The 12,802-nt window shown below is 46.9% G+C and overlaps 1 long non-coding RNA gene across 1 annotated transcript; it reads right to left on the bottom strand.

Moving 5' to 3' along the window:
- Window positions 1-704: 704 nt before the first annotated feature.
- On the bottom strand, window positions 705-1,557 carry LOC137585753 (uncharacterized). Its single transcript, XR_011033634.1, has 3 exons — window positions 1,362-1,557; window positions 1,126-1,250; window positions 705-1,045 (listed from the first exon to the last, which is right to left on the bottom strand). It is a non-coding gene; the product is annotated as an uncharacterized lncRNA (long non-coding RNA).
- Window positions 1,558-12,802: the final 11,245 nt, after the last annotated feature.

The following is a 12,802-nucleotide window of genomic DNA, read 5'->3' as shown; positions in this document are numbered from 1 at the left end:
GACACAAAAGCGCAACTGGATTAGCATCTGTTACGACCATGGATACAGCAAAAGAGAGGGCTGTGTGTCTAAAGTATATTTATAGAAGACGCATACGATAGCAGAACCAATTACAGAGTTACTTCTGATGAATAAGAAAGGATTATGTGAAACGATTTAATTACAATGTAACTATATTTATTTCTCAATGTAATCAATCTCAAATACATGTGTAATTTATGCCCATAATCCAAATCAAAGTTGAAAAATGGAATAACCCTATATATATAATAATCAAATTTCGGTCCAAATGTAAAAAAGTTGTCTTGTATCAATAATTTTTTAAAGGACTTCAAAGATTTAATATATTAAAGAACCTGACAAATGTCATATTTGTACCACTTGAAGAATATGTGGATTTATACAAGACTGTGGTGCAATTGTATAATGGCTTCCCACACACACACACACACACACACACACATGGATATGTTCCCTTACAACTATATTTCTTTATAGCAACTCATGGCTTTTCTTTCTTTCCAATGTAGTGACACACACATTGTTCTAGCAAGTCCGGTGTGGGCAAAAGGATATGTTGTTCAAGATGGTGTAGATTATATATGTACATACATACATACATATATGTACAAAGGCACATAACGTTACTACCCTATACATATATACATAAATCTCTTCCGTTTCATGTTTTTCAGCAAATGGAATTTTGATGTATGTTTTGTTTTACTATTTATTTACTACAGAAACAAAAACACACACACATATCTAAATATATATGTGTATATGTCCTCCCGGTGCTTTCAACATTGTTCACGCCACCGGGTGAACAGCAGTGAGCGGCGAAGAGCAGTGAGCGGTGAGGAGTGAGGAGGGTTTTTTGATCCTCGGCGTCTACGGTCACACCAGGAGGAGTGACTTGATTTTTTCCAATGGGCACCGCCATCACTAAGAATCGAGCCTTTCACCCGAACACCCGTTCTCTTGCATTTTTTTACGATTTGTTAATCACTTTCAACCCGAACCATTTCCGTGTGTGCCGGTTTACCTGTGAATATTATATAAATAATAAAACCTACATTTAGTTAACCGAAGTTTCTCGTGCGTTTTAATTCACCACTCGCTCACCACAAACTGAAGAAATTGGCACCCGCCAACTCCTTGTATTTCATTTGGATCCTTCCGCCCCCCACGAACATTGGTCCTTCGAGCCGGATATCCTTCCGCTCCTCCAGCTTGCATCGGCGGAATTCCTGATAAGTACAAAATTTCATTATTCATTTCATTTACATACTACTAAAAGTGTGAGGTTTTCCCGCTTCTCCATAGCGACCTACACACTTTTACATATTGTATGTACATACCTGACCTGTTCCAAGGTTTCATGGTAGTTCCTAATCCTTAGCGTGATTGTCCAACGTTCTCATTTTACATTCCACGATTATCCATTTTCATTTATGTTTTTTTTTCCTCGCACTTGTCCAAATCCACCTTTTTTACATATGCATTCACATGTACATGTAATTTCCACAGCTGTTTGCCAAATCCGCGTAAAAGTTTAAAAACAAAAAAAAAAAAATTATTAAAGTGTTATAAAAAATAGGGAAAAATAAAAATCAAAGTGTTCACCGCGTTTTCTTATGTGTTGGAATAATAATCTTTAATGCCAAACTTATTTCCACACGCGCGTATCTACGTACATACATACATCGTCACCTGTTGATGTACGCGCATATGTACATACATATCCATATACATACAATCCCTTCGCACATTTACCACGACACAAAAGGCAAAAAAAATATTCTTTTTTTAAATAGCACTTCACGTATGCACCGCGATTTCTTGCGCGTTCGAATTAGGTGCGAAATTAATTTCCTCACGCGCGTCTTTGGATACCGGTGCACTTGCTTACATACGTACATACATACATATGTATATGCTTACATAGTCATACATTGCACATACATATGTACATATCCACAACGCATAATACATTTCGGTGTCGCGCATTGATTTAACACAACCCCACATCCAATTAAATTACAATTACTTACGTTTTTTTTGTTGTTGTGAACAACGCGTGTGCATACATATCTATACTCACCTGTGTACTTATGCATGTACGTACACACATAGATCAAAGCATCTGTCCATATGCATTGATCGGTTGTTTTATTTGCGCACAACACTCGCTTGTTTTTCCGCACAACACTTGTTCTTGGTTTTTCCGCACAACCACAAAAAAAAAAATATTCACATACATAATTAAACAACAAAATCAAAAACCAAATATATAAACAGCGGCCGACAGCTGTTTTCGGAGTAGTGGTGACACGTGAGTCGAGTCGTGATATCGATAGGCGGCTCAAGCGCGCCAAATTTAAATCACATTATTTCCGATTCTCTTTTTTCGCCTAATTATATATCCGCCCATATTTATAAAACAATACATATATATTTTTCCAGCATTATCGTGCCCACATTTATATATCCGTCCATATTTATAAATCATTTATATAATTTTTCCGGCCAACTTTTTGCGCTCACATATATATATCCGTCCATATTTATAAATTATATATATAATTTTTTCGGCCAGTATTTTGCGCTCATATATATATCCGCCCATATTTATAAATAAATACATATATATTTTTTCCAGCACTATCGGGCCCATATTTATATATCCGTCCATATTTATAAATTATATATATAATTTTTTCGGCCAGTATTTTGCGCTCATATATATATCCGCCCATATTTATAAATAAACACATATAAATTTTTTCCAGCACTATCGGGCCCATATTTATATATCCGTTCATATTTAAAAACTATATATATATTTTTTCCGGCCAGTATTTTGCGCTCAATATATATCCGCCCATATTTATAAATAAACACATATAAATTTTTTCCAGCACTATCGGGCCCATATTTATATATCCGTTCAGCTTTAAAAACTATATATATATTTTTTCCGGCCAGCCTTTTGCGCTCATATATATATCCGCCCATATTTCTAAATAAATACATATATATATATTTTTTCCAGCACTATCGGGCCCATATTTATATCTCCGTCCATATTTATAAATTATATATACAATTTTTTCCGGCCATTATTCTGCGCACACATATATATCCAGATCCAGATTTATATAAAAACGTATTTTCCTTTTATCCTATACATCTTTGTTTATATATTTCATCCGTGTTTTGTTTTATACGTACTCCCATCGGTAATTTTCAATCCGCATTCGTGCGTTCGTATATTATTCCGCATCTATCCCCATTAAAGAGGCTTCGTTTCCGAGCCACACGCGAGAAAATTCTCCCGCAATCCTGCGGTGCACAGTGAGGAAGTTCTTGCGTCCCCATACAGTCCACTTCTCACTTCCAAAACAAAAAAAAGGGACGCGCACAAACGCGGTGTTCGTCGGTAAGCTCGTCCCCTGAGTATGTCCACGGAGCCGTCCAAGACTGCGCCGAAGTCCAACAGTCTTTCGTCTCCCTCTGCAACTCCGGAGAAGGTTCGGCCTCCGACAACTCCGGTGACCGTGAAGCGTACGGATATTTCGCGCAAGTTCTCGTCAGTTCGCAGCCGCAGCGAATCCCCAAGGTCCCGTCCGTCTTCGTCCAGCTTACCTGAGGGTCGCAGATTCTCGGTTAAAGACTCGAGGGAACACCAAGGTCGTTCCAAGCTTTCAACTCAGACCCAGATTCCGCACGTTGTTGTGACGCACTGTTCTGACGCTCCCGTCACCCGATCCGTATCACAACAGCGTAGAGAACACTCCAGAATGTCCCTTTCCGATTTCGTTATAGCGTGCGACGCATTGACTCTGTTTGAAGCTCGCGAGAGTGAAGCTCTAACTTCTGAAGTGCCCTTGTTTTCCATTAAAATGCACTTAGAGCAGCTCAAATCCCTTTGGTCAACTGTCGAGATGGAATACTCCCGTTGTCACAAGGCCTTGACAATCCAAGCCGACGAGGAAAGCTTGGCAAACATAAGCCACATCAAGGCGAAGCACGAATCCGCTTACGCGGCATATGTGCGATGCGGGACGTTGTTCGGAGAACGCATCGAACAGCTCTCGGTACAGATGACGACTCTTAGGCGTCAGCCAACCGCTCCGTCGGGGCCACCGGGGCATAGAGTTCCTCCGTGTGAGGTAGAGACATTTGATGGCGACAGCCTAGCATGGCCCACATTCCGCGATTTGTTCGCCGCCATTTATATCGCCAATCCGTATTTGTCACAAGTGGAGAAGCTCTATCACTTGAACGCCAAGACGCGAGGGGAAGCGAGAACCATCGTGGCTAAGTCCCCCCTGACGAATGAGGGTTTCCAGGCCGCGTGGGAGAACCTCACCGCACGGTACGAAAACAGCCGTCTGCTGGTCATGACTCAAGCCAGACAACTCCTTCAGATTCCCGCGGTGGCACAAGAGTCGGGCAAATCCTTGCGAGAGCTGCAGACCGCGTTTCAAGGGTGTCTTACCGCACTTGAGCGTTCGGGTGTTAGTACTGAGAATTGGGATGTCCTACTTATCGCCATCTGCACTAGTAAATTGCCGAAGGCCACAATCCTCCTGTGGGAGCAATCAGTGCCCAATAAGACTGTCGTCTCAACGTGGTCCGATTTGAACCAATTTCTTACCGATCGGTATCGGGTCCTGGATGCCACCGACGAACATAAGTCGGCCCCAAGTGTCCAAGCCATCCCCATTGGCCCCCGCAAATCCTCTGCAACGATGAAAGTCCAAGCGTTTCCAGCGAAAGCTCAGCTCAAATCGGCGTCTTGCAAGCTGTGCCATCGGGAAAATCACCCAATACGGCTCTGCCCTAGTTTCCTTGATATGCCTGTTCAGAGGCGGCTGGAAACCATTAGACAGCAGGGACTTTGTCTGAACTGTTTTGCCCGCGGTCATCAAGTGAAGGGCTGCTCCAGTGCGCATAATTGCCATACCTGCAAGGAACGTCATCATACGCTGTTGCATCCTAGTGATGTGTCCGTGCCCTCGCCATCCGCTGCGCAAGTCCCACCATCCAGCGTCACAGAGCGCCCGTCCGCGAGCGACCAGCTCACAAATGCTCAAAGTTATTTTGCATCTACCCCAGGCAGAGGCCTTTTAGGCACTGCGATTGTCACTCTGCACCATCGTGGTGTGGATCATCATATTCGGGCGTTGATCGACTCGGGAGCCGATTCAACTTTTCTCTCCGAACGCGTCTTCAGCATGGTCCAGCCCCCCTTCTACCCAGTAGACGCCGCGGTTACTGGCATGGGCCAGAGTGATGGAGGCTGCGCCGACAAGGTGTGTCTGCTAATGCTGTCTCCCCCGTGTGACAGATTGAACAAGATTGAGGTCTCCGCCCTGGTCGTATCCAAATTGTCAGGGGCCATTCCAACAGCTCCATTCCTTAATACGGTTCCGACGCAGTGCCTCGATCGCCCCCTGGCTGACCCGTACTACAACAAGCCCGCGCCTATTGACATGATCATCGGTGTAGACCTGTTTCCCCACATCCTCGGAGAACGGATCAAAAAGGATATTGGTGATTTTGTCGGGCTAGAAACCATCTTTGGATGGGTTCTGTGTGGGGCTATCACTCCTGACCCCCCGGTGTCTAGATCCGTTTTCGCGGCACAGACGCGAGTTAGTCCCGAAGCAAAGCTTGATGTACTCCTCACCAAGTTTTGGGAGGTGGAAGACCTTCCCGCAAAGCCGGAAAAGGAGGATGACGCATTCTGCGAGCGGAACTTCCAGGAGACCACCCAAAGGGGAAAGGACGGCCGATATGTTGTGTCCCTACCGTTCAAAGGTCCGAATAGCGTTGACTTGGGCCACTCAAGACCGATCGCGCTGGCTCAATTCCTGCGGAATGAGGCACGCCTTCTCAAGGATCCGGTTCTAAAAACGCAGTACGATGCCATTATTCAAGAATATGAGGAATTGGGTCATATGATTCGGGTGACGCCGCCTCAAGATGGGAAAAACTTCTATCTCCCCCATCATGCGGTGTTTAAGCCCGATAGCACCACCACTAAGGTACGCGTGGTATTTAACGCGTCGAGCCCCTCCACACAAGGCGTCAGCCTCAACGATGTCTTGCACACCGGTCCTACTCTTCAGGCCGACCTCACGCTTCAGGTACTGAAATGGCGGTTCTTTCAATTCGTTTTCAATGCCGACATAACGCAGATGTATCGACAAATCCGAGTCGATCCCAGGCATACCCCCTTTCAGCGGATCCTCTACCGAGACCGCTGCGGCAATATTCAGGATTACGAGTTACAAACTGTCACGTTTGGGGTTAACTGCGCGCCATTCTTGGCGATCCGAGTCCTTTTACAACTGGCACAAGACGTGCAAACGATGTATCCTCAGGCGAGCGAAATCCTTCGGAACTACATGTATGTTGATGATGTCCTTGCCGGCGCTCACACTGAAGCCGACGCTCGTCTCGCCATACGAGAGCTTCAAGCGGTCCTCCAATCTGCGGGATTCCCGCTTCGGAAGTGGACTTCCAATAAGAAGGAAGTACTTCAAGCCATTCCGAGAGAGCACCTGCTGCGAGAGGACTTTCTCGAGCTGGAAGACGCGAGCACCGCAAAAACCTTGGGTATTCGATGGCAAGCTGCTGAGGACGTCTTCTTCTTCACCACAGCGGACCCCCCTTGAAGGAGTCGATCTCCAAGAGGCAGGTTCTGTCTCATATCGCTAAGCTCTTCGACCCCGCTGGGTGGCTAGCCCCATTTGTCATCCGAGCGAAGATATTCATGCAGCAAATCTGGCTTACCGAACTGGGCTGGGATGATGCTCTGCCGCCTCTCCTGCTGCAGCAATGGCATGAATTCCTGCAGGATTACCCAGGCCTCAGTCGACTCCGCATTCCCCGTTGGCTAAACACCAGCGATAAGCTCTCGTGGGAGCTTCATGGCTTCTGTGACGCGTCACAGAAAGCGTATGGAGCGGCCCTATATGTGCGGGTTCGGTACGGCAATCAAGTAGACGTCCATTTATTAACGGCTAAGACCCGTGTAGCTCCAGTCAAAACAGTCTCGCTGCCTCGGCTAGAGTTGTGCGGAGCGGTTCTGCTAGCCGATCTCTGGGCGTCGATCGTTCCTGAACTTCCAATCCGACCTGCAACCTCCCAGTTTTGGACCGACTCTACCATCGTGTTGGCTTGGCTCAATAAACCTCCGTGCAGTTGGTCCACCTTCGTGGCCAATCGCGTATCCAGGATCTCCGAAAGCACTAGTGGCCAAAGCTGGTCACATGTGCGCTCCGAGGACAACCCCGCGGATCTGGCGAGCCGTGGAGTCTCCGCGGCCGAGCTATCGGCCAGCAGCCTCTGGTGGCATGGGCCGGACTGGCTCCAGAGAGCCCCCGAGTATTGGCCAACTCCCCATAACGAACTCCCAGACACCCAGCTGGAGCAACGGGTCCAGTGCCACACCACCGCGACCACGCTACTCGAGGACGTCAGCGAACGGTTCTCGAATTATGGTAGGGCTCTACGAGTCATCGCGTACATCCTACGCTTCGCCACCAAGAGGATTTCGACGCCTTCCACGGTTCGCCTCACCAATGACGAACTTCTTTCCGCCGAGCGCGCCTTGATTCGGACCTCTCAGCGGCGGGAATACCTCGCGGAGATACGGGCCCTGGGCGAAGGGCGACCCCTGCCATCATCCAGCACTCTACTCAATCTGAACCCATTTCTCGACCAGCATGGGTTACTCCGCTCCTGCGGACGACTCCGGGCCGCTGAGTCCCTCCGATATGATGAACGTCACCCTATTCTCCTCCCATATAGTACTCATTTCACTCGCCTGCTTGTCGCATTCGCCCACCGCATCACGTTGCATGGCGGCAATCAACTGATGGTGCGGTATTTGCGCACCAAATTCTGGATCCCACGGATAAAGAACATGGTAAAGTCCCACATCAAGGGGTGCAAGGTCTGCATCGTTCATCGTCGACGACTACAGACCCAGATGATGGGTGATCTCCCTCGAGAACGCATCACGTATTCCAGGCCCTTCACCCACACGGGCATTGATTTCGCAGGGCCGTTCGAGATCAAAAATTACACCGGGCGTGCGTGTCTCATAACTAAGGGTTATGTCTGCGTCTTTGTGTGTTTCAGCACGAAGGCAATCCATCTCGAGGCTACCTCCGACCTCACCACTGAAAGATTTCTGGCAGCCTTCTCTCGGTTTGTCGCACGGAGACAATGTCCACAGCGCATTTACTCCGACAACGGCAAAACCTTCGTAGGGGGCCTCAAAGGCGCTCGAAAAAGATTTCCTGAACGCCACCAAGCTTGAAATAATGAAGGCATTCCCCCAGCACATCCTATCCTGGCAGTTCATTCCGCCAAGCGCGCCCCACATGGGAGGACTGTGGGAAGCAGGGGTCAAAAGTTTTAAGACCCTGTTTTACAAGTCCTCGTCCACTGTCAAATACACCTTCGAGGAACTTTCCACTCTCCTGTGTAGGATCGAAGCGTGCCTAAACTCCAGGCCAATCTCTCCCATGAGTGAGGACCCAGAGGATCTACTGGCCCTAAGCCCGGGACATTTCCTGATTGGAGGACCACTCTTAGCCATTGCGGAACCGGAAATTCTGGTCGAGCCTATGTCGCTGATCAACCGATGGCAGCGACTAAAGGCAATCCAGCAGGCTTTCTGCCGCCGCTGGAAGAGTGAGTACCTCAAGGAGCTTCACAAACGGAACAAGTGGAAATCACCGACTCGCAGCATCCAGACCGGCGACCTCGTGATCGTGTCCGAAGATCATCTCCCCTCCAACGAGTGGCGCTTAGGGCGAATTGAGCGCACTCTGCCCGGGGCTGACGGCCTCGTCCGAGTGGCTGATGTCACCACCGCGCGTGGGTCTATCCGAAGACCCGTAGCGAAGCTCATTCTGTTGCAAGACAGCAGGAGTCCTGAGTCTAAAACCTTATCGTGACTCCTAATCCCTCTATGTTTCCTCCGAATGTCCTCGTCTCCGTGCATGTTTCTCGTTCCCGTGCATAGACTAATCCACTCCCCCATACGTAATTTCTTTCGTTACAGTTCATTCAGCTCGCCCTTTCATAGCGACATGGCCCCCACGCGTCTGCCGCACCACCGCAGCAAACGAGCTCCACAGGGCACGAACGTGTACCGATGCCGGGTCTGTCGGGGGGTTCATGCACTCCGGCAGTGTCAGCGCTTCCTAAACCTCCGAGGGGAAAAGCGGCTTCGGGCGGTGCTCATCAATAAATATTGTCCCAATTGCTTGGCCCACGAGCATTCATCCGACGCGTGTCGGACTCGCCATGGTTGCCGACGATGCGGGCAAAGGCACCATACCCTGCTCCACATGGCCGACCAACCGCCGAGACGACGTGCCTCCGCCCGGCGTCGCAGCCGATCACCCCCCTCCAGTCGTGCTGCACCCCCGCTACAACCCCGTTCCCGATCATCGTCCGACCGCTCCGCTTCCCCAGAAGGCGCACCCGAGATTTCGTTATCCTCCCTGCTCCACGCCAGGACGACGACTGTCCTGCCCACCGCAGTCCTACGGTTGGGCAATGGCTCGAAATCCTTCGAGACCCGCGTCCTTCTTGATGCGTGTGCGGCTGAGAGCCGCATCAATCTCTCCTTTGCCCGGTCCCTGGGGTTAGCTGTGACCACGGTCGGGGTCGACCAAGCCTGTACGGCCGTCCTCGAGTCGAGGTCCGACAAGACGTTCCGACGGAACGTTATATTCCGGGTCGAAGAGGACTTGCTCATCCGCACTCCCATCCGGGAAGTGGCGGCGCCGGTCCGAGAGAAGTTCGCAACCCTGATCCTGGCCGACCCCTACTTCTATCGGCCGGCGTCGGTATCCGTGGTGCTCGGGGCAGACCTCTATCCTGAGGTCATCCAACCAGGCTGTGTGCCCGGTCATAGCGGTACTCCCGCAGCCCAGAGCACCGTGTTCGGATGGGTCGTCTCCGGCTCCTGTGGGATCTAGGCGCTCCAGGACGTTGCCGTCCCCCATCCTTTATATGTCCAGGGTGACAATTGCAACATGTTGCAAGGGGGGCGGTATGTTCACGCCACCGGGTGAACAGCAGTGAGCGGCGAAGAGCAGTGAGCGGTGAGGAGTGAGGAGGGTTTTTTGATCCTCGGCGTCTACGGTCACACCAGGAGGAGTGACTTGATTTTTTCCAATGGGCACCGCCATCACTAAGAATCGAGCCTTTCACCCGAACACCCGTTCTCTTGCATTTTTTTACGATTTGTTAATCACTTTCAACCCGAACCATTTCCGTGTGTGCCGGTTTACCTGTGAATATTATATAAATAATAAAACCTACATTTAGTTAACCGAAGTTTCTCGTGCGTTTTAATTCACCACTCGCTCACCACAAACTGAAGAAATTGGCACCCGCCAACTCCTTGTATTTCATTTGGATCCTTCCGCCCCCCCACGAACAAAAGTTAATAGTCGAAAGAGAGGCATTTGAGAGTAAGATTGGGAGAAAGTTGATGGAAACGTAAGGGGGCAGCAGTGTAAGATTGAATAGGAGTGGCAGTACGAGTTGGGATCATATTTTGCACTCCGGAATTGTAATTTCCATATGTACATGCACATAAAGTCGCTCGTTATATAGGAACCAAGGAGATGACAGGAACACATATGCTAGAGCAAAATTCTGTATTTGCTCATCCAAAACAAAACTACCAAACGTCACTGACAACTGTCCCATCTCCACCCCCTTGCATTCCCTTTTCTATGACCATCTCTCTTTCTTACTCACTCTCTCTGTTACTGACACTGCGTCGTCTAGTTTATGACTCTGCAAATTCTCATAAACTTGTGGATTGTGTATGTATATGGCTCTATATATGAAGATGTGTGTGTGTGTGTGTGTGTGTGTGTGTGTGGTGGGTGTGTAGAGCAAGCGAAGTTTCTGTTACATTCCGTCCGGCTAGCTCCATTGTAACCTTAAGTCAGTTTCCATGTAAACAATCCACAGTGCGGGTAGTGCTAAGTGCCTTCAGATTGCCCAACTACTGAATGGCAAATGGTGAATATATTCAATGGTTTGTAAACAGATTGAATACCCTCGTGCCCTCTCTATTTATCCCTTACCACCATCTTCCCTATGGCAATTAGTGATTGGTGTCACTTGCAAGTTCGCAAAACAAATAATCTACATACGACACACCCAAACATCAAACAATTCTCCATTCTATATAACCGTTATGCAAATTGCTTTCCATCTGAGTATCGGTTACCAGTTGAAGGCCCTGTACACTAATTGGCCAGGAGCTTGGAGTTAGCACTCCTAGCCACAGCGTTTATTATACTAATTACTCTAACTAACTTAGTTTTAAAATGTAATTTTCTTGTCAAAATTATTGATTAAAAATGACGAGCTTCAATTACAACTTGTCAATGCAACTCCTCGGTGGTAATGCACTTCCTCTTTTAGCTCAATTCCCTTAATTAAAGCACAAACATATTTTTAAGTTTGTAATGGAAAAACTCCCAAATGAATTCTAATGGATTTTCTTACAACTAATCGCATTTCATGTGGCATCTTCTTTATGGGTTTGACTCGGTTTTACTACAGCTATAAATTGAAATTCTACATGAATTTATATGCATTGTAGCTCCCTATACACATTACTTTATTGGCCCCATTTCAATTCAATTTTGATTGGCAAATAAACAGAAAATGTTATGAGATCACAAATTGATTTCTCATGCTCGGATAATAATGATGATGATGATGACAATAATGATAGGATGATGCATCTGGCAATCGGCGACAATGAGCAGAGACAAAGAAAACACAAACACGCACACACTCATACACATACACGATGTAGTAAAAATTGAAAATCGTGGCAATCTGGCAAGTTGGTACTTTTATTTTTGGCTAAGATGCAATAAATTTTGTTATTTCGAAAATGAAATTGATTGGCAGATAGCCAGTGGCCAGTGGCGAGTGGCCAATGACCAACCAGTGGCTAACATGCTTAAATAAACTGAACTGAATGAATGTGCGTAAAGTAACAGAAAGCAATTGAAATGGTCTCCCTTTGGTGTAATTTTACCGAGTTACACCTGAAAATTAAATTTGTTTCCCCGTATACACATACAGTGCATACATAGATACATATATATCCGGGAGGCGTTTTGTGTGTCATGCATTTTTACACCTTAATTTGCGGCTAATTTGCATATTGTATATTTTCGCTTGTTGCGCAATTTCAGTTGCAACCACTTCCTTCCTCTTACAGCCTTGCACCATCTCGTTCCCTGTCGTTGATTGCACCCATTGCAGGCATCCTTTCAAAGTACCCAACCACTCGCCTGCCAGACTGGCTGACGGCCTGCCTCTTCTATTTGCGGTTTCGTTCACTCCAACGCTCTGCTGGCTCTTTGACCAGGCTCTCTGAAACAAACGAGTGTGAAATTTAAAATGTTGCAAAAAAAATATGGGACTTGTGAAATGTAGTAACTCTTTCCTCACTTGTTAGAAAATTGTTAAATTACCCTTCGAGGCTTTCCTTTAAAAGGAATTCTAAGAATTTAGATTGTTACATTTTGAGTTGATAATAAAATTTAAAATCAGTCGAGTCAAATTGGATTCTTTATAAAGGTAAATACAAATTGTTAATAACCAACTGGAATTATATAAGAAAAATAGAAAGGTTTACTATTCCATCTCAGAACAACTTTTTTATCCCACTTCATTTATATATTCTACGAATGCAAATCTGCCACATTTTCATCAAGAAACC

The sequence above is a fragment of the Drosophila tropicalis genome, unplaced genomic scaffold, assembly GCF_018151085.1.
Source record: "Drosophila tropicalis isolate 14030-0801.00 unplaced genomic scaffold, ASM1815108v1 contig_878, whole genome shotgun sequence".
Classification (NCBI taxonomy): domain Eukaryota; kingdom Metazoa; phylum Arthropoda; class Insecta; order Diptera; family Drosophilidae; genus Drosophila; species Drosophila tropicalis.
This window is presented reverse-complemented; position numbering and strand designations above follow the sequence as displayed.